This window comes from Equus caballus, chromosome 23 (genome assembly GCF_041296265.1).
Source record: "Equus caballus isolate H_3958 breed thoroughbred chromosome 23, TB-T2T, whole genome shotgun sequence".
In the NCBI taxonomy this organism is placed as follows: Eukaryota; Metazoa; Chordata; class Mammalia; order Perissodactyla; family Equidae; genus Equus; species Equus caballus.
Window position 1 is genome coordinate 65,233,827 of NC_091706.1, and position 21,323 is coordinate 65,255,149.

General features: G+C 44.3%; 1 long non-coding RNA gene across 1 annotated transcript; it reads left to right on the forward strand.

Annotated features, from left to right (window-relative positions):
• The first annotated feature begins 1,248 nt into the window (after positions 1-1,248).
• LOC138920442 (uncharacterized) lies at positions 1,249-11,358 on the forward strand. Its single transcript, XR_011431614.1, has 2 exons — positions 1,249-1,339; positions 6,953-11,358. It is a non-coding gene; the product is annotated as an uncharacterized lncRNA (long non-coding RNA).
• Positions 11,359-21,323: the final 9,965 nt, after the last annotated feature.

Sequence of the window (21,323 nt, forward strand, 5' to 3'; positions counted from 1 at the left end):
CAGACTCGAAGTTTATCACAGATGTTCTCAGAGAGAAAGCGCAACTGCGTTTCGGTTCAAATTCCTTTATTTATTGTTGGATGTCATGTAATGTTACCGGCCTGCCCTGTGGAAGAGCGGGGACCAGCACATTAGAGGGCCTGCTGATGCTGTTCCAGCCTTGAGTCAGTCCACGACACACCAGTGGGCTATGGGAGGGGTCACCAGAGTCCACACTCGACGGGAAGATGTTCTGTTGTCGTCATCAACTTGTGTCTGTTTTGTAAGAGGTGATATGCTCTGCAGAAGGTAAAGGGGGTCGGTCCCAGTGGGGACTAACTGTGACCCCCACGGAAAGGGGGCGGTTTCACTTGAATGCCAAGTCGTGTATGCTTTACTGTCCAGAGCAGTTGGTGGTTAACAATAAGCCTCCGGCTCTTGATCTGTGGTTCAAAGAAACGGTGAAAATTGTGAATATAATCCAACCGGGGCCGCCAGCATCTCGTCAGTCTTCTACGTGTAGGAAATGTGGAGGGGCGAGGCACTTAGCAAGCGGCTTTTCAGCCCTGAGTATGTTGGCTTACCAAGTTTTTGACGTTAAAGATGAGTTATACTATCTCCTTTTTGATAGTGATAATGTCAGTAGCATGACCAACTGATATATTTTTAGAACACATTGAGTACCTCAACGGGCTTGAACCCATGACTTCAGGCCAAGAAATTATGGTTTTTTTGCATTAAGGGTAGTGCATTATGTGAGCTTATCTGACTGAATATAACAGCAAGATCTCAAATATTTAAACAACATAGACTTTTTTCTTTGCATATGAAAGGGATTCAGATTTCATGAACTCACAAGGGATCCACATTCATTAGATGATTCGGATCCCCCTTCTCCAGGCTGTGGGACATATCCCAATGGCCCACATTGGCTGCTGGAGCTCCAGCTATCAAGTCCTCTGCAGGCTGTCAATAAGAGGATGGGCGCAAAGGAAAGCATGTGTACTCCACAGCACTTCTGTGGACCCTCATTGAGCAGAACTTATTCACAGAGCTGCTGCTACGTGCTAGGGAGACTTGAAGAGCCTGTCTTTTTATCTTGGAGGGAATGTGCTTATACAGACGTGGGGGCTCTGTTCTTAACAAGGGGAAAAGGGGTATTGAGAGGCAAGTGACTCTTTGAAAATGCAGGTTTTATTGTTATTCAGGCATGATGAGACCCACAGATCCGGAGAGGACTGCTGTTGAAAAGATGGTTTGTTATACTTACAGATCCTAAGAGGGGAGCATGCCGGGCCATGCCATGGCGGGCAGGCACATGAGGAAGCACCAGGAGGCAGAGGGAGAGAGGAGAAATATGGTAAGAGCCTTTGTTGTGGTTTCTTGGGGAAGGAATAGGCAAGGAAGGGTGAGAAGATTTAGGATTGGGGGGTGTGAGTGATTTCAGTGAGCTCTGGGCCTTCGGGGCTGTCCTTGTGGCTGTCCTTGTTTTTCGGGTATCTGGCCCTGGGTGGATTAGGGCAGAGGGATGGTGACCTGAGTGTGACAGCGATAGAGGAGGCGGTGGGGTCCAGGCTCTGCACTGGTTGGTTTGCACATGAAAGGCTTGCTCCTGGGCCAGTCCCTTCTTTCTCTAGGGATTATCTAGCCCTGGGTTGGTGGTGGGGTGGTGGGGGGGTGTGGGGGCAGTCCCTCCAGGGTCAACAAGGCCCCAGATGTCAAAGCTCAGATTACAGAAATTAAAAGACAAGGTTTCCACATTGGCGATCTCTGCCACGCATAGGATATCAAGATTTCATGAGAAGGTAAAATGGCTTAATCATCAACATTTTCCCAATATTTTATGTTTTTCTGAGTTTGTTAAAGAAATGTCTTAGTATGAATAATTTAAAACCATATCCCAATGCTGAAAAAAACCCATGAGGAAGCTCTTTCTAAAGCCAAATGAAGTAAGCAACTAGATTCAGAGTCCATTTGCCACCATCTTGCCACTGGAACCCGTAACCTCTGGCTTCTGTGTGCTCCTTCACCAAAATCTGATAAAGTGCTGAAAATGGAGGCCACTGAGAAACATCTCGCATTTCTGCGTCCATTTTCAACCTCAGTACTTAGGCCTTAGGACTGTCCACCAGAGTAATCAACCGCTTTCCCTCACCCATAGTGAGCGATTACTATGTTGAGTTAGGATTCTCTAACTTGGGGGAAATAGATGACCAATAAGGGATACTGACTATGCAATGAAATCCATTGCCTGAGCAAGGCGTCTGTTGTCAGGTCAGATTGAACAAACCATGTGGAGAGATTAGGGGACATGGTGGTCCCCTGGGGATGCTGCTTCCCCAACAAATAGGGATTTTCCTTGTGGGGTCTGTTCAGTTGTGCTGTTGTCAAGGGGCATGTGTTTCTCTTGACCACGCAGGGCATTCAGGTCCCCAGTCCTCTGTTTAGGGATCCCTGTAAGTGTCCAGAACCATTGGGTGGCAAGTCTTAAATGGCACGGTGTGGAGGATGGTAGTAGCATGTCCACACCCAAGGACCCTCACCCTTACGACTCTTCTAATGGTCCCCTTGGTGCCTTGCAGTCAGTGGTGTGCTGGGGCCACCTCTTACTGAGCCACCAGAGCCAACTGGGCCACTTCTTTCTGACTCCGGGTTAAATGAGTTGAAACGGGCCATGGCAGGAACATGCACTCCTTGCCAACTCTACAAATCAGGGCTTTCTTTCCTTCTTTTCTTTTTTCTTTCCTGGAGAGCTGGTTGTTAGGCATTTACAGGACACCACTGCTTGCATGGATGAAGTGTTTTCTTTCTTTTCTCTCTCAGACTGTTCTCCGAGCGCTTCCTCCTCTCCTGGTTCGTTGTCATCCACCTTCATCCTCCCTTCACCCAGAACCTGCGTCACTGGTCTCCCAGCTCGTCAGTTCCCAGTTTATGGTTAAATTCATCATGAGCAATTGCCCTCTAAGATTTTTTAAAAATTATAACACTGAGTGCCGGCAGCAGTGTGGTGAGAAGTGGTGCGGCATTTTGGAAACATTTTTGGAATTGTTAAAAAAACTATAACATGTGTTATGACCCAGTTGACCTAACATTCCACTTTAGGCACTGCTGAAGTGAGTGTTTTTTTGAGGAAGATTAGCCCTGAGCTAACATCTGCTGCCAAGCCTCCTCGTTTTTGCTGAGGAAGACTGGCCCTGAGCTAACATCCATGCCCATCTTCCTGTACTTTATATGTGGGATGCCTGCCACAGCACGGCTTGCCAAGCAGTGCCATGTCCGCACCTGGGATCCAAACCGGTGAACCGCGGGCCGCCAAATGGGAACGTGCGCACTTAACTGCTGCGCCACCGGGCTAGCCCCTGAAATGAATTTGAAATGTAAAAGAAACAATCTTTCACCCAGAGATGTCCTTTCCAGACTTACATCGTAGAAGATGGGAAAAAACCGAAAGTCAGATACAACCCCACGCGAGGCGTGAGCTGCTGGGGGTGAGAAGTGATTTTCGGAGCAGTTGGCAGAGGCACCGTCAGTGACTTAATTATCAAAGAACATAACATTTAAACTGAGTTCACCGGGGCCGTCCCCATGGCCAAGTGGTTAAGGTCACGCACTCCACTTCGGTGGCCTGTGGTCCGCCAGTTGAGGTCCTGGGCGTGGACCTATATACCACTCATCAGGCCATGATGGGGTGGCATCCCACATAGAGGAACTGGAGGGACCTACAACTACAATATACAACTATGTACCGGGACTTTGGGGAGAAAAAAAAGAGCAAGATTGGCAACAGATGTTAGCTCAGGGCCAATCTTCCTCAAAAAAAAAAAAAAAAAACAGGAAAAAGAAAATTAGTTCCTTTAAAAAAAATCTAGTTCACTAAGTCAAGGAAGTGTGCCTTATATACTTTGGAAAAATGTGTTTTAATGGGAAAGTTTTTCTGGTTAGTGCTCAATTAAGCCAGGAAATTAAATTACCCAGAACACTCGATTAATTGAAGACTCCCTTAATTGAGATTTTTTACAATCACGTTTAAAACAAGAAGCTTTGTGGCGTCTCTGGAGTAGGGCTGTTTCTCGGGGGCGTTGGTGTGGCTAGAAAATAACAAGGTCAGGGCCCTGCTCTGGAAGGGTGGCTGCCCTCCTGCCCTTGGTGGTGACTGGGGACAAACAGACATGCTGATGTCCTCAGCTGTAATGGGAGCAATATCTGTAAAGATGACATGAGACCCCAGAGGTAGAAGACCTGGCCCAGCGTTGTCACACAGCAAAGACTCAGAACGTGGGGCCGGCTCCGTGGCCGAGTGGTTAAGTTCACGCACTCCACTGCAGTGGCCCAGGGTTCGGATCCTGGGCGCAGACATGGCACCGCTTGTCAGGCTACGTTGAGGTGGCGTCCCTCATCCCACAACTAGAAGGACCTGCAACTAAGATATACAACTATGTACATGGCGGGGGGTGGGGGGGTGTTTGGGGAGATAAAGCAGAAAAAACAAAGAAAAAAGATTGGCATCAGTTTAGCCCAATCCTTAAAAAAAAAAAAAAGGACTCAGAACGTCACAGCAGTGACTGTCTCCATGAGCGAGGGTTGTCGGCAGGCAGGGCGCCGGGCCAGCCTCTCCATGTCTGGTTTCAGCCCTGAGTCTTACTCCTCTGCCTCTCTTTCCTTTTCGAATTGTGAGGCCGTGCCTGCTGCTAGTCAGCCAGAACTGAACCCAGATATGCAGTCATCGGCACTGCCTTTGCTTCTCGTTACATTTTCATGGCCTCCTTCCACACTCTTCCTTCTTTTGAAATCCACAGTTGCTTTCATTCACACTCGACTCGAAATAGCTGCTTTCAGGAAGTGCTAAATATAGGTCATCTGGAAGAGCCCGTTGGATCGTTTCATCCTCCCTCCACAGGGCCCCTCCATCTGAGTTCTTCCAGAGGATGGATTGCGGGGGCTCCTGCTCCCTTGTCCTGCTGGAGACCCCAGGGGCGCCCCCTGATGTCTCTGCCTTCTCCTCCAGCTGCAAGGCCGACCTGAGACGGTGGAGGCAGTGGCCCCTTGCTGCGGGTCAAAGTCTCTGTGATAGGTTCCTCCCGGCTCCACACAGCATCAGAGAGGGCTGTGACAGTCCTGCGTCCTCTCCTGAGGCCTCTGGTTGGTCTCGTATAACGGAAACCCCAGTGACAGCTGCCTCAACAGGCTCTTCCTCTGGGTCATCAGGCAGTCGGAAGGGAAGCATTGCAGGGACCTCAGAGTTCTCCAGGCGTCTCCATCTTGGTTACTCACAAGAAGGCTGCTGTGGCACCGTAGCCGCCCCATATCCCAGGCAGTAAGCAAGAGGAAAGGTGAGGGAAGGTGAGCGTGCTGACTCAGCTCCCCTTTAAAGGAGCTTTCCAGAAGCCCTGCCTCCTAACCTGGGCTTATGTTTCATGTCTTCTGTGGCCACCCCTTCATGGGGGAAGTGAGAGGGTGCCTGGTAGAGCTGGGCACATTGCCACCCACAGTGAAGTTGGTATTCTGGCGGGAAAGGAGAGGCACACCAGCTTTGTCCCTTTGTATCCACATTGTTCCCCTGCACAACTGTGTCTATCAGATGAACAGCTGGGGCAACTAAAGGGGATTGCACTATAGACAGTGTCCCCATCCCTGGCCCAGTTCTGTTACGGGTGTTGTCAGATGTCTCCACCAACAATTCAGGACCCCCGTTAAGGGAGCAGCCTGTGAACTTCACCCCAATACGTTCTCACCCTCAGCACTCACCCGGCAGCTCCCTGGTTCCCTCCCACACAGCACTTCTCTAACCGGAGGATAGTGGGGGACTGAAAGCAAACAGATTGGGGAGCCTCTGGGCAGGTCTACACTGTATTTTAATGTTACTTAATATGTAAAATGTAGAACTTGGTTGAATTCTTTCAGCTTATGGCTTTTGTGCGTCTTTAAAACATAAACACAATTTCACAGCAATTTTAAGCAAGACTATGCAATCAATTAAAATCAAATTAGCGTAATTAACTTACTGGGAAGCAGGTTTTTTCTCAGTGGCTGCTCTCAGATGAGGGCAGCACCGATGGCTCCCATTCCGCCACTGCAGGGTGCCCACGGCAGGTTGCACTGTGTCCCGGCTTCCGTCTCCCACCACATTTCTCTCCTGGAGTCATTGCAAAAATCATTACTTTAGAGTGTGCCAGATGCCATTTGGCCTCCATTCCTTTCTCACTGTTGAGAAATAAAGTTAATTTTCCTTGGTGCCAAGGGGATCATAGACATGAGTGAGGTTTCAAGGTGGGATGTCCTGTCAGGGGACCTTCCAACTATTGCCGGCTGTGACAACAATTAGCTCCTGTTATTTCCCTCTCCACTTTCCCATCACATTTTGCCCCTAGGTACCATCTGAAATAAGAAACTTCTTCAGAACATAACAAGCTTTGGGAAAGCAAAACTTCTGCATGTAAGGGTTTGATTAGAATCTCAGGCAGGTCCTATTGGCCACCGAGAATGGAGGTGAGGTGAGCGAAGGGAGAGAGCGGGTTCTTGCAGTAGCATATAAACGTCTCTCATATTTTTAAGAGATAAAACAGCTTAATCAGGTGTCCCCTTGGGCTTTAGTTTGTCGTCGTTGAGTATGGAGGCTTGCAGAGCACTGCAGTGAGAGCGATGGGGAAAGGATGACGTCTGTTCTCTCGTCTGGAGCAAAGACTTAGGAGGGCTGGGCACCCTGGGAAACCCAGCACCGGGTCAGGCAGACGAGTGCCCCAGCCTCTCGGTGGAAGTACGGTTTTATGATTCTGCTGTAGAATTTAACATCAGAATTTCCCGACTCCATTCCTTAAGAAACTAATGACCACATGCCATCCCAGCATTCTGTCTGGGTTGGGGGTCTCCACTAAAAAGAAATCGGGGAGGCAGGGGAAAGGCAGGTGGTATTTCAGAATCACTTGTATTTTTTTTTTTTGGTCACATTATATTGTTCTCTTTCTGATCCTGACAGGACATTCCATCTCTTCCCCCTCGAAGAAATGGGCCCTTGCTGAGGCCACTGGACCCATGGATGCCCCTAGGCCACAAGGCATTGTTGCTCTGCCCTGACAGCCCACCTTATGTACCTACGATTTAGAGCTGCTCTCACCATTGAACGTGACTTGAATGAATTTCCTCTTCTGGCCGCTCCTCTGCCCATTGGACTAAACCAGCTCTTTGCCCAGTGTCAGCAAAAGATCCTGGAAATAAGTCTGAAGTTAGTTCTGAAAATTGAACATCTCAACTGTATTAGTCAGTGTTGCATGGTGATGACAAACAGCCCCAGCATCTCTGTGCCTTAAAACAACAAAGGTTTATGTCTTATCCTGTCCCTTAGCCTGGACATTGCTTCTGGCAGGATCTAGGATGTTAATGTGGCCATGACTTAAATGCTGTGAATTCTGTGACAGAGGCAAAGAGAGCTCTGGAGGGTTTGAGACAGGCATGTAGGAGCTCTGGAATAAAGGTGACACGCGTATCTCCACCCACAACTCATTGGCCAGAATTAGTCACATGTTGCCACCCAACCTTAAGGGAGCGAGTAAATATAGTTCTTCCATGTTCCTAGAAGGAAGAAGCCAGAGAGGGAGGAAAGAGCTGGCAAAGAGCGCTAACGACCACCCGCCAGTCCAGCATTCTAGCCGGGGTGAGGATCTCCTCTAAAAAAGCAGTGAAACCACGCTGGGAAACTGGAATCGCTCCTTCTCTTGGTAGATTCAGTCTTTACTGAGAATGTGCACTTACAAAGGAGGATGCAAAACCCTCTCTACTGTGGTGGGAAATGAGACCACGGACCCCCTGGAGAGGATGGTGTCTTCCTAGCCTATCTCACTTACCATTTTGCTCTAGATTGATTGGTCATTTTGTTCAAGTTGTCTTTAATTTTGCTCACCATCCACCTGGCTGTGGATTTAGACAGAGGCATAGAGTCATGCTTTCATCAGAGAAGCTTGTTGAAGGTTGTCCTGCTGAGCGAGGTTCTGGAGGCTGGAGTACCCCATGAGGTAGACAGAGGACAGGTATCTGAATTCCCTGTGAATGAAAGCACCAGCAAAGGTGGGAAAAGTGAGGTAGGTGATTTTAATGAGGCCCAAGGGAGCAGCCAATGCTGGAGCGGCATCCAAGGACTGTTAGTACTAGTGGAGAGTGGATTCCAGATATTGGAGGTTGTTGCCATGGCAATTTGTTGGAGGAAGGTGGGACCATCTTTAAGAAGAGGGTCTCTAGATCGTCTGAAGGGAAAGAGACATTTGCAGCCTCCAAGTTGTTTAATTCTGCAGGGAAACATAATTTTAGATGGCATTTGAAGTTATTTACATAACATCTGCTTTATTATGCACTATCGAGAGAAAAACATGAATGTCGTTGCAGCCATGGAAACCCTGGCAAAAGAAAACAATACTTGCACTTCTGCCTCTTCCTCCCCCACAACAACAACAAAAATAAAGTGAAAAATGGAAACTGGAAACTGATCAGATATAACCTACAGAGAAATGGAAATTTTTATTAAAAAAAGAGAATTGTACTGATGGCATGTTACGTTTGTGTAGAGTCTTTCTCTACAAGCCTCCAAACACAATGAAGCGTGGAAATAGTGTTCACACTCTTTGCACACGTAAGCTCCACCTACATGGAAAGACAAATAAATGGATGCACCAAGATACCAAAATAATCTGCCCACTTTGGAAAATGACAGGATGAACTGATATCAGCATGAACTTGACTGAAAATTCTTATAGCTCCTATGAATTGTGTGGCATTGAATGTGATAGAAATTGATTAGTCCCTTGAGAAATATAATATATGCAATAAAAATGGCTAGTCATAAATTTGTATTCCCATCCGTAACACAAGCCTGGAAAGCGGAAAGCCAGCTTGAGCTATGGTAGTTGGGAAGTTTCCATGGCAAGTGAAAAACACCTTGTGGCTTTATGGGCTTTTGTTTACATTACTCAGAATGAATAGCTATGCTTTCTATTTCCAAAAGTTAATAGTAAATAGAAAATAGTAAAGGAACAGCAACATGTCAGCAACATAGGAACCTCCAGAAAATGGAGGAGTTGTTTGTGAGCTTTGAATCTTCACCAAATTCTGTGGATTGAGCTAAGAAACAGGCAGCCAATGGCTTCTGTCCCATTCTATACTCGGTTTGGGTGGAGGAACCCAAGGGTTAAAGCAGATGACGTAAGGGTTACAGAGGAGAGGAAGGGGTCTTAGTCCAGGCTTCTGCGACCAGGGAGGACAGCGGACGGCGTAGGGTGACTGTGACCCTGAGGTATAACCAGGGACTGAAGACTTACAAGTGGCCTGCAGGTCTGGACAACGTGAGCACTGATGAGGCCCAGCTTACAAAGATGGGTACCATCTAATCTTGTTTTCTTATAGGAACAGTGATTTTCTTTCATTTTTTGAGAGCACCTCCCACCCCCAAGTTGGTCCTGTCTTGGAGCTAAGATCCGCTGAGTAGTGGGCCCTCCCCAGACCTCTGACCACCTGCAGGAGGAAAGGGTAGCCCGGTCACAAAATCCAAGGAGATTTTATTCATGCTAAACTGTCCTGGTCTGATGGGCTTCTCAGCCTCATTTCTGAAAGGGTGTCCTCAACAATCCTTATTTCAGAAGGAGGAAAGTCTTTTCTCTCTTTGTGTTCTTTCTCATCTCTGCTCCAGTACTAGAGACCTTGTTAGAAGGGAGGGGAGAACCCTGTCAGGAGAGACTATGGACACAGATGATAACGCTATGCTTCAGGCATAGGCGCCAACTTGCACGCTAAACAGATATCTCTTCGTTCACATGTCTTGGGGTTTACACAGCCATACAGAAATTCCTTTGAGAAGAGTTGGTGCCAATACCTTACAGGGAGCATATATGTTTTTTAACATACGAAAGAATATGAAGTGAACTTGCCCAATGAACCATTAATTGCACTCTTGGGCATTTCTCCAGAGAAATGAAAATTTATTTTCATGCAGAAATTTGTACATGAAGGTTCATAGCAGCTTTATTTGTAATAGCTCAAAACTGGAAATTACCCAAATGTCCTTCGATGGGGGAGAGGTATGGTAGCTCTATGCCAGGGCATACTGTGCACTGGTGAAAATAAACAGACTATTGATATGCACAACAGCTTGGGTGGACCTTGAGAAAATTATGCTGAGTGAAGAAAGCCAATCTCAAAGGATATATACTGGATGATTGCTGTTTTGCTGCATTCATGAACTAACATAATTATGGAGGTGGAGGACAGATTGGTGGTTTCCGGGTGTTAGGAATGGGGTGGAGGGATAGTTGTGGCTATAAAGGGATGGCATGAGGGAGTCCTGTGCGGGTGGTTCATTTGTGCATCTTTATTGTTGTGGCGATCCCATGACTCTACACAGGGGATAACATGACGTAAAGCCACATACACACACATGAGTGTACATACAACTCCTGAAACCTGAGTAAGTTGTGTGGACTGTGCCAATGCTAACATCGTTGGTTTTGGTTTTGATATTGTGCTATAGCTGTGAAGGATGAGGCAGCCTGGGTGAAGAGTGTAAAGGACACCCCAAGGGTTTCTTTGTAACTTCCTGTGAATTTATGATTTCTTCAAAATAAAAAAGTTAAAGCAAAAGCAATATGTAGCTAAATAACCCAATTGCTGCCGCTTATTTGGTGCTATATTCAACAGCTTTTTAAACTGTAAAAGGGGCAATATTTTAGAATGCACTCTTGAATGCATATCTCATCTGTATGTAACATTAAAAAGCTATGATAGAAAATTTAATAGGTATCTAATGTCAACCAATCACTGTTAGTGAAATTATTGGGGATCTACTCACTCTCCTCCGATAGGCTCAGGTTCAAAATGGAATAAAAACGGCTCCTGCTAGTACCAAGTGTACATTAAAATAAGAATACCAGGGCCCCGCCGCATGGCCATGGCCGAGTGGTTTAGTTCCCATGCTCTGCTTCAGCCGCCCAGGGTTTCGCAGGTTCGGGTCTTGGGCACAGACATGGCACTGCTCGTCAATCCGTGCTGAGGTGGCATCCCACACGGCACAACCAGAGGCACTCACCACTAGAATATGCAACTGTGTACCTGGGGCTTTGGGGAGAAGAAGAAGAAGGGGGAAGAAAAAAGGGATTGGCAGCAGATGTTAGCTCAGGTGCCAGTCTTTAAAAAAAAAAAAAAGGATACCTATAATCCAAATAATTACAAATAGTCCAGAATGTAATGTGATGTGTTGTTGATCTGTTTCTTTTCTCATGTAAGTGTTTAACGCTACTCATTTTCTGCTAAGCACTGCTCTTGCTGCATCCCACAGATTTTGATATGTTGTATTGTGGTTTTCGTTCTGCTCAAAATATATTATTTATGCTTTTAAAAATTTCACAAGGATTGAAAAACTCATTTACCAACTATGGTAGTCTAAATGATGCTCCCCCTCACTGCCTAATGTCCACATCCTAATTCCCAGAGTGCGTGAATGTTATTTCACATGGTAAAAGGGGCTTCGCAGATGTGATTAGGTGAAGGATCTTGAGATGGGAAACAATCCTGGATTATCCAAGTGGGCCCAGTGAAATCGCAAAGTCCTTATAAGAGAGAGGCGGGACGGTCACAAGAAGAATGGAGAGGTGGTGAGGGTAGCAGAGACTGGGGTGATGTGCATTGAAGGTGGAGGAAAGGACCAGGAGCCAAGGAATGCGGGAGGCTGTGGAAGGCATGGAACATTCTCCCCTGGAGCCTCCAGGAGGAACCAGCCCTGCCCACACCTTGACTTTAGCCCATCAGACCCATTCCAAACTTCTGACCTCCAGAACTGTAAGGTAATAAATATGTGTTGTTTTAAACCACTAAGTTTGTGGTAATTCGTTATAGCAGTCAGCAAATTAGATACACCAACTTTTTATTCTGAAAAATTTTAAGCCTTCTGAGTAGTTGCAAGAGTAGCACGAGGCACACCTACGTGCTCTTCACCTGGCTGAATGTTCTGCTACCCTTGATTTTCTCCTATACGCACATGCATTTTGCTGAACCATTTGACCATGAGTTGTAGACATCATGGCACATTGCCTCTAGATATTTCAGTGCTAATTGAAGAACAAGGTAAACAATAGTATTGTCATACTCGGGTACTTTAACATGGATGCAGTACTTTCACTAAATGATGAGTTCATATTCAAATGTCTTCAGTTATCCCAACGATATCATTTATTTCTGTGCTTTTTTCTCCTAACACAAGACCTGATCAAGAATCCCATGCTGAATCTGGTTGTCATGTCTTTATATGAAATCTGAGCAGTTTCTAGCCTTTTCATTTTTCCCTCTCATGATATTGATAACTTTGAAGAACCTGAGCCAGCTGTTTTATAGAATGTCTCTCAGTTTGGAACAATGGATTATTTCTTCATGGCCAGATTTCAGGATAAACATTTCAGAAGGAGCATTCCATAGTGATGGTATAAATTTTCTAGGGCCTCACATCAGGAGGCAATGATGTATTTTTGTGTGCATGTCTGACTTTAAATTTTATATTTAAAAAGTATCAACAATAAAAGTGACTCATTTTTGCATGTAAGTTCTATGAATTTGAAAACATATACAGGTTCGTGTAATTCCCATAACAATCAAAATACAAATAGTTCCATCCCCACAAAAGACTCCTGGACCCCACCCCAGTCCCACTGAATCAGACATTTTAACAAGCTCCTTGGGGACATTAAAGTTTGGGAAGCACTGGTTTAGGGAACCTAAGATAATGTTGGCAAGTTTCTTGGCACATAGCAGCCCATTCATAAGTCATGGCTGTCTTAAATTTGTATCTCTTTCATTATTAGCAGATTTTCCAAGTGCATACATTTCTGTTTCATTATTTCAGAAAGATCAACTGATTTATAGTTTCAATAAAGCAAATTACACCCTGGTCAAAGGAAGACCTGGTGTTGCTGTAACCCTGTTACTGGATCCCTGCAGTGGTCGTTGAACCGTCGCCTCTCCACTTAGTAACTTCAGGAAACTTTCATGAGTTGAGATTATTGACACCTGCCCTCTGCGTACGTGTGTTTGTGCACAAAGATACACCAACCCATGCACACATGCAAATCCACTTGTTAACTAAGGTTACTAGAGATAGCTTTTTGCTTTTCCTTATTGGAGATGCTGCTATGAAAACTAATTCCCCAATTGATCCTTCTACTGAGGAGACCATTCTGCTAAATCCGAGGAGACTGAGTGGTATCTTCTGGGTCCCCTGTCGGTCATCACTCGTCCTGTAGCTGATATGAGGAAGACAGTGCAAAGCGGCCTGCAAAGGGTAAGCTGGGCTGGGGTGGGCAGAGGTTCATGTCGCTAGTCCTGGACTATCCGTCTAGAGCCCAGCGTACTTGAAAGGTTCAACTCTTTCCAAATTTTACTCAGTTAGAGGCTAAGACCTCCAAGTCTTGGGGGGCTCTTGAAAAACCTAGGGAATGTAGGATACATAGTCACCCTAATGTCATGTTAATGGCCAGTTTCAAGATGATTTTAATATGTCAATCCATCAAATCAAAGTGAGTACTCACATAATTGTGTGATGTTGTATTACCTGTAGGGATCTCTTATAGGTTCATGGTCTCCAAATGTCAGTTGTCATTCCCCCAAAGAGACCACTACCCAAATTCCTGTTGATCACGCAAAGCTAATTTTGTTAGATTTATTGCAGTATGAAAGAACCCCACCTTGATAGTCACAGTGTCTCGGGGGGTAGTCACGGAAGAAATCTGTAGGATTTTAGGGATGTGGGTGGGTGATTTTGAGGCAATCTTTCAAAGAGGGAACTGGTTGGTCTGGGTACAGGTTATGGCTTGGGTTGCTGTGCACAGAGAGGGAAGGTTGAGAAGAAGATATTGATGATATGTCAGTTTTGATAATAAGCTATTTCAATAGTTGGTTCACATTCTAATCTTCCAAGTAAGTATTTCCTGGAGCAAGTAGCTATGTTATTTTTCTCTGGTTCCAGTATTAATTAGCACAGAAATGGGTAAGTGTCCTTGTCTAATAAATATTTACACAAGAACAGGAAAGTTGTTAGTTTCAGTATTAGCAAGTGACCCCTTGGATCATGGATCACTGTGGGGCAGTCTTGGACCTCTGTGGGCATCTAAGATATGAGTGTGACCGGACATTACTGATGTTGTGCTTTCCTGCCAAGATGTAAACATGCGCATCTCTCAGGAACATGCGGGCGCTGGGCCAAGCAGGGGTGTCCAACTCAAGGCCTGCCTCAATCCTTTCCCATCTGTGCCTTTTCTTTGTTATTTTGTGGGGCTGTTTCCATGCCTTTGCAAAGGTCTGAAGGGAGCAGCACGTCACAGTGGAGATTTACCACTCAGACTAGGGAGAGAAGAAAATATTCTGTGAAGATAAAATATATGAATTGAGACAACCTTTTACATAAATCACTGTGAGTATTGACTACAGCTGCATTTCCCCTTTTTAGTTCCATGGAGCACTAGATCCATTCTCTAAGAGAAAGAACTTCTGTGGACTAGAGGTCTGGAGAGAAATAGCATGCACGTTCCTGTAGAGGTTCTAGGTGCTTCTCAGCACCCTCCTCATAAAGGACCTCCTGTAGAGCCACTGGGGAATTTCACTCAAGTTGTTGATGCTCAAATGCATTTGACCATCAGACACTTTTTACATTTGACAGGTACTATCATCCTCTATAAGTTCATTTATTTAAACGATGGGCCGTACTGATTGAGGAAGTTACGCAAAACCATCTTTACTGTCAACCAGAAAGACACTGAAGTGAAAGGGATGGATGTGGTTCTGAGAAAAGATTTTCATGACATTTGAGGAATTGTGAATAATTTTGACATTCCATAATCAAGTTTTCAGCATCCAAAGCCATTTGACTTCACTGATGTCTATGAGGTACAATCTTTGGAAATACAACCTATTCCAAACCAAAGCCAGTCCCCTTAGACTAAAATAATCTGTAGGGATGGCCCCTGAGGGCGGAAGGCACGTCTTCACTTAGTGTGTAACCTGACCTTGAACCCAGCACCATGCCACATAACGGGTACTCAACAGGGCTCCTGGAACTCATTGTTGAACAACCACACATGAATAAAGAAGCAGACAGGTTACGTTTGTAGAATTTCCTCTCATTGATTGCCTATTAATTAAAGAAGTTTCACGTTTGTAAAAGTAATACATGCTCCCATTACAAATTGTAACTGTACATATGACTTCACCCACACTTCAATCCATTTCACTTTGGTGTATATTCTTTTAGACTTGGAAATATGCGTATACATTTGTGATCTTTAATTTTTCCCAGTGTGACAGGAGAAAAATAGTAGTATATTAATATCTTAATTTACCTTTCTTTAATTTAGTAGAGATATTTGATTAGCTGCTATATTTCATTTTATGATATAGTTATAGTTCTGAAAATTTAAGGGTTTTAATCAATCATATTTTATTATTTTGTGTCATAATATTAAGTTTTTTGTCATTGTGATTGCTCTTTGTCATTGAATGACTTCTTTTGAACAGCACATTAATGTTATCACCAATCAGGAATAGAAACGAAAAGTTAATTTTGCTGTGTTTAACTGAATCTGAGGATAATGATGCTCTATAAAGAGGACATTGATATAAGGGACCTCAGAGAAGTGTTTACTCAATTTGGGCATTCTATTTATTCCCAATGGCCTGTTTTCCTATATGCTAAGCCATAGTTGGCAGCTTCTAGAACGGCTCCCATGACCTGCCTTCTGGTGCTCACATCCCTGTGTGATCCTTCTCTGAGTCACTGGACTGCCTGACTTACTTCTAAGCAAGAGAACATGGCAAAGTGGCGGGATGTCGCTTCTGAGAATGGGTATGGAGACGTACACCTCCCTCTTGCTCACACTCTCTCTCTGTGGCTCTTTTCACTTGCTCACATGATGAACCCACACTGACTGTCCTAAGGACAGACCCTCATTGCAAGGAATTGAGAGATGCTTCCAGCCGATAACCATACAAATGGGGTTGGGAACAGAACTTTCTCCAGTTAAGCCTTGAGATGACTGTAGCCCCAACCAACACCTTCACTGCAGCTTTAAGGGGAACTTGGAGCCAGAGCTGGGCCGTAGCTGGGTTCTGACCTACAGAAACTTGGAGATGATGTGTTGATAAGCGTTGACAAGTGATGATAAGGTGATAAACGTTGTTGTTTCAATCTACTAAGTTTTGGAGTAATTTGTTATGCAGCTACAGATGACTAATACTAGCTAATTGTTAATTGATCACATATTTTACAATGTGTAGATAAGTCTTTAGTTCATGTGTGTTTTCTCCAAATAATATAGTTTTTTTTCCCCTATTTCAAAAGGAAAGGCTTATTTGGGTACAACAGTATTTTTAATATGTGGAAAATAGAATAAATCCAAAAATATCTCTTTGTACTTTACTGCCATCATTGTGGAGTATACAGTTATTAGCCTTGAAAAACTCAGCGTATGATTTCCTTCTATACTTCTGAGAAGCTTTATCTTGCTGCCCCAGTCCAGGCTGACATAGTTAAATTCTACTCTGTGTTCTTACGAGGGTGGCAGGAAAGGCCGTCTACCGACTGGCTTTAAAAATAGGATGACTTTTCAATTTGTCCTGGGATCTTGAACCCAAGTGTTTACGACTGACTTCTGTAATCATGTTAGCACTGCCAGATGAGCCTGCCCCCTGGAAACATCCCATTGCTTCCTACAGCAAAAATCCAATTACCAACAAAAGGCTGCAGCATTTGAGAATGTTCTGAAAAGCTTAAATGAGTTACTCTTCATGATAATAACTGCCTTGTATTCTGCATAATATCCTCTGGACCCCGCGAGGGCTCCAGAGCAAATAATGTAAACAGCCTAAGCCTTGGGTTCAATGCCTGCAGTGGGAAACCACCAACTATCAACTTAATTACAACTTTATTACCTATCATTCAGTGTGGTTCCTACAGAGCTTACGTTTCTTCAGGGATACAAAAAACTATGTTCTAATTAAAGTATAATAATACATCAAGGCCAGGAGGGCAGGAACCATTTTACTTCTGTGCCTCCTCATAGCTGAAAGGATGGGAAGATGCTTCACTTTCGACACCCATGCGGGGAATCCCACAGGACACGTGGTATTTCTTTTGAAATGTAGGCTTTTACCAAACACTTTTATTTCAAGTGAAAGACAATTAAATCTCAAAAGAAGTAGAGTGGTTGAAACAGGGTGAGGTTTACATTGAGTTCAAAACATTTGCATTTTTCACTGGAATGCCTGCTTTTTAAGTTTACAGTGTTCTGCTTCAAGTACATTCCCTCAGTCGGTGTAATGCAGTCATTAACATCCAGAGTTTATGACCAAAACACACAGGTTTGGTTTCTACCTTTCGGTCTTCTTGTGTCCAAACTATTGTTAGCTACTCTGAGCAACTCTCAGAGCTCTTGCAGTCTCTGGGCCTTGCTCCATTTCCCCGTTTCATACATAATCTTAGTATTCTTTGATGTGTCCTTATTTTTATCTCGTGGAGTTTTGTCTTTATGGTTTACTCCATTTTTTCCTTCTATGTTTTCAGTTGGTGTTTGGTATTGAATGAACAGGTGAATTGAGATCCACACACAGAGAATTTTTGGAATCAGGAATGTGATGAGATGTCATCACTTATTCGTGCAGCCAGTGCCCAAGAAAACTTCTGTGCATGGTTATATTTTCATTGGTTAGGTCTATGTGTTGGGTCTATGCTTATCTTATAATTAATTTTTGAAAGAGGTGATAATTACCACCAATTCCATGAATGTTAAAGTCTCAAAAAACAGGCCATAATTATATGGGAAAGAAAATGCCTGCAAAATGGACAGGTTTCCCACAGGACCTGTGTCTGCCTGGGAAGCATGAAAATCCAAATGGCCGCTGTCGTGCCTTCGAATGTCCCAGTGAGAGCGCATCATCCACGAAGACTTCTGCTATTTCACTCATGTCTCGCCTTGGTTGCCATGCCAAGAAACAGTCTACACTGCCAGAGACTAAGCCCAAATTCTTTTATTCCTGTTCCTCTCTTCTGTTCAGGAGTTTTGCAACGTAACAGAACATAGGCTATCCCCTTGGAATATCCTCCAGTGGCTACATTTTGGAGAAGAGTAAGGTTGCATATTTTCAAAGATGGCAGCGAGCCACAGAGTCAACTAGTCAGAGGTTGATTGACTCCAATGAGGATACAAACAAGGAAGAGAAGAATGAATCCAAACCAGAGGAAGAAATGCCGCCAGGGCGCACCCCTGCTCCTTCCATCACGTTTCTGAGCTCTTCCTCTGGGTCAGGCAGCAGAGGCCCAGCAGGAAACAGAGGCAGCGACCCTCTGACAAGGAACTCTCTGGAGAGTAGAGGATAGACCTTGCATGATTTTGATGACAATTAAGGAAAGAACGTACCACCAGGTAGGGATTTGTGAATTTTTTTCAAGAATAGAGAAAAAATACTTAAGAAAAAGATTTCTGTAAAGAAACAAAAATCAAGTTTGTTTTGGACTTTTAGTCTATAAAAGTACTGTACAAGAAAATAAAACAGATTTTACAGAAATAGGATGAGAAAACAATGAGTGTGAGACGACACCTAAATCATGTAAGTTCCATTAATTACATCACTCGCTAATCTTCTCTAGTTAGTACTCTGCTGGCCAACAAAAAATGATGCTAATAGAGAAATCAAGAATGGTGGGCATGTACTATAAAAGATAACCAGGAGTGACGTTCAATAGATACTGTTTCATTTTTTAGGTTTATAACAGGAAATATTACAAAAATGTTCATATTAGAAAAAGAGGCTCAGAAATGGAAAAGAGATCTGTAACAATCAAAGTCGCTTCACATTCATAAGCATGAACCAAGAGTCACCAAAAATTTAAGGAAAGAAAAAGACCATGGTGAATTTAAAAAGCAAACCAAAAACAAAACAAAATGAACTTTTGCTGGAGGAAATAAATAATCCAAGAAAAAAAGAAAGAACATTTAACTAATTTGAACATCTTCAGAGAGATCTAAGGTGTCTGGTATTATTACTAAAATAAACTAAGAAAAGGCTGCCATGAAAAGGGAACAATAGGAAAATAGTATTTTGGGAAATTAAAATATCGCTGGACTGAAAATGTTAGTGAAAGAGCTGAATGATTAAAAGGAAACAGACAAAGATGGAATCAATGACCTGGAAGATGTTGAGAAACTCTCCAAAGATGTTGAAGAAAAAAAGAAGGAGAATCTCAAGCTCCTTAACTTAATCGCATCTGCAAAGTCCCTTCTTCCATCTAAGGTTCCATTCACTTGATCCAGAAATTATAATGTAGAAATCTTTGGGGGAGGGGCATTACTCAGCCTATGGTGATTTTATATGGGAAAGATCTGAGGAGCAGGAGGAATCTCTCTGAAGCCCTGGTCCTCGGCCTTCACTCAGCATGGCCCCTTCAGGAAATGGCTGTTTCTGCTCATCTCTCTCCTGTGAAAACTAGATGGGCAGGAGTAGATTTACTCTATAAGAGCTTTTATTGCAGGGTTTTAAGGTGTGTCTGGGATTTGTTTTAGTCAGATAGGGTAAGACACACAGACACAGAAAAGACTGTCACACAGGAAGAAGTTTTTACCCTCGGGAATCCCTAGAAACAGGAGACAGGGCACACCAAGCAGGGGCACACAGGGAAGCATCAGAGTGGCTCAGGAGGCTGAGGAGAAAACGTGGGCAAGAGCCTTTATTGTGTTTTTTTTTTTGCAGGCAAGTCAGGGTAAGTAGGTTTAGGATTGGCCGGTTGGAATAATTTCAGTGATCGCTGGGGCATGGGGGCCGTCCTTCCTTGTCTGGTACCTGGCCCTGGGGTGGCTGGGCCAGGGGCAGAGTGGCGTGAGTGTGAGAGCCCTGAGGGAGCCTGAGAGAGGAGGGACTGGGCTCCAGATGGGTTGGTTCTCATGTGAAAGGGACCCTCCCAGCTGAGATGTTTGCTCTCGCCAGTAGTTAGCTAGTCCTTGAAGGAGCAGTCCATTCCAGCGTCAGCAAATTCCCAAGATGTCAGTGCATCAAAATAAAAAGACATGCCTCGTACAACTGGCCTGTGATGGTTTGACGTCGTATTAAGGGAACTTTGCATTGATGAAAGTGGGGACTTTTAGTGAATAAGACATAAGTTGCCTTAAATCACATAGAAAATATTTTATTATGAGAGTGGAAAGAAGGAACGCAAACAATATGAGGAGTCCTTTGTAGGACAGACCATAACTAAGTTTTCCATTTATGTGGCATCAACCAGGAAAACACATCTGAAATTTCCAGTGTCTCTAACAATATCTTGGTGGAGTTGTGTGTTAAAAATATTATATATATCTTGGTGTATTTCTCAGGTCAAGGTGACAGGTGCAGCAGTTACATTGTTGGCAGATGTGAACAGATGAATTAGTAAGGCACATGTAAAGATGAGGGTAACCAAAGGGAGGGAGTGGCTGTGGTGAGTTGTGGTCATGGTGGGAGAGGCAGGGCGAGAGGTCACGGTGGAAAGCTGGAGGAGCGGGTAGGAGAAGGTGCTGGGGAGTGGGTGGTCCTCTCCCCAGGGGATTCACCTCTACCCGATTTTCCATAGGCACGGGAGCATAGGGCTGTACTTTTGCTGAGAGTAAGTAACTTACCAGGATTATGGGCTAAGCAGACTGAGCTCAGGAAACAAAACAGAAGAATCCCTAATGTCAAAAGAAGAAAACCAATAAATGTGCTGTGTCCAGTTCATGCTTATCAGAGGTCGTCCATGCATGTTTCTGGGGCAGAGGCTTAGTGTTGGGGTGAAGCTGTCTCTGGCAGATGTCTTGGGCTGAGGTGATGCCATTTGGGATGTGGGACTAGGGTATGCTTCCCACTCGGGTGTTGACTTGGGTTGGCATGGTCTTGTTTTCATGGTTTTATGGTGTTATAAGACTGAGGTTGGGGATCTACCATAGCCTGGAGGCAGGCCCTCTAATTTGGTCATTTACTATGAACTTTTGTCTCAGCTGGTGGTTTGGTTGGTGATGAGCAAGCTGGTGAGGTCTTTGGGTCCAATGAGTGAGCAATTGGGATCCATTTTCTGGAGGGGAATTTGAATAAGAGTTTCAGTGGTCTGAGGAGACCATTATGTCTCTCAATTAAACCACCTATCTGTGTGCTACATGAGACGAGAGAGTGCTATTGAATGCCCTTCTCCAAGGGCCCAGCATAGTCTATCTTGAGAAGTGAAATCTGTGCCCTGCTTACTGCCAGTAATGCTATAACTCCAAAGGGGATAATTAATGTCTTGGCAAGGCCATGTTTTCCACAGTAATTATACAGATGAATGTGAT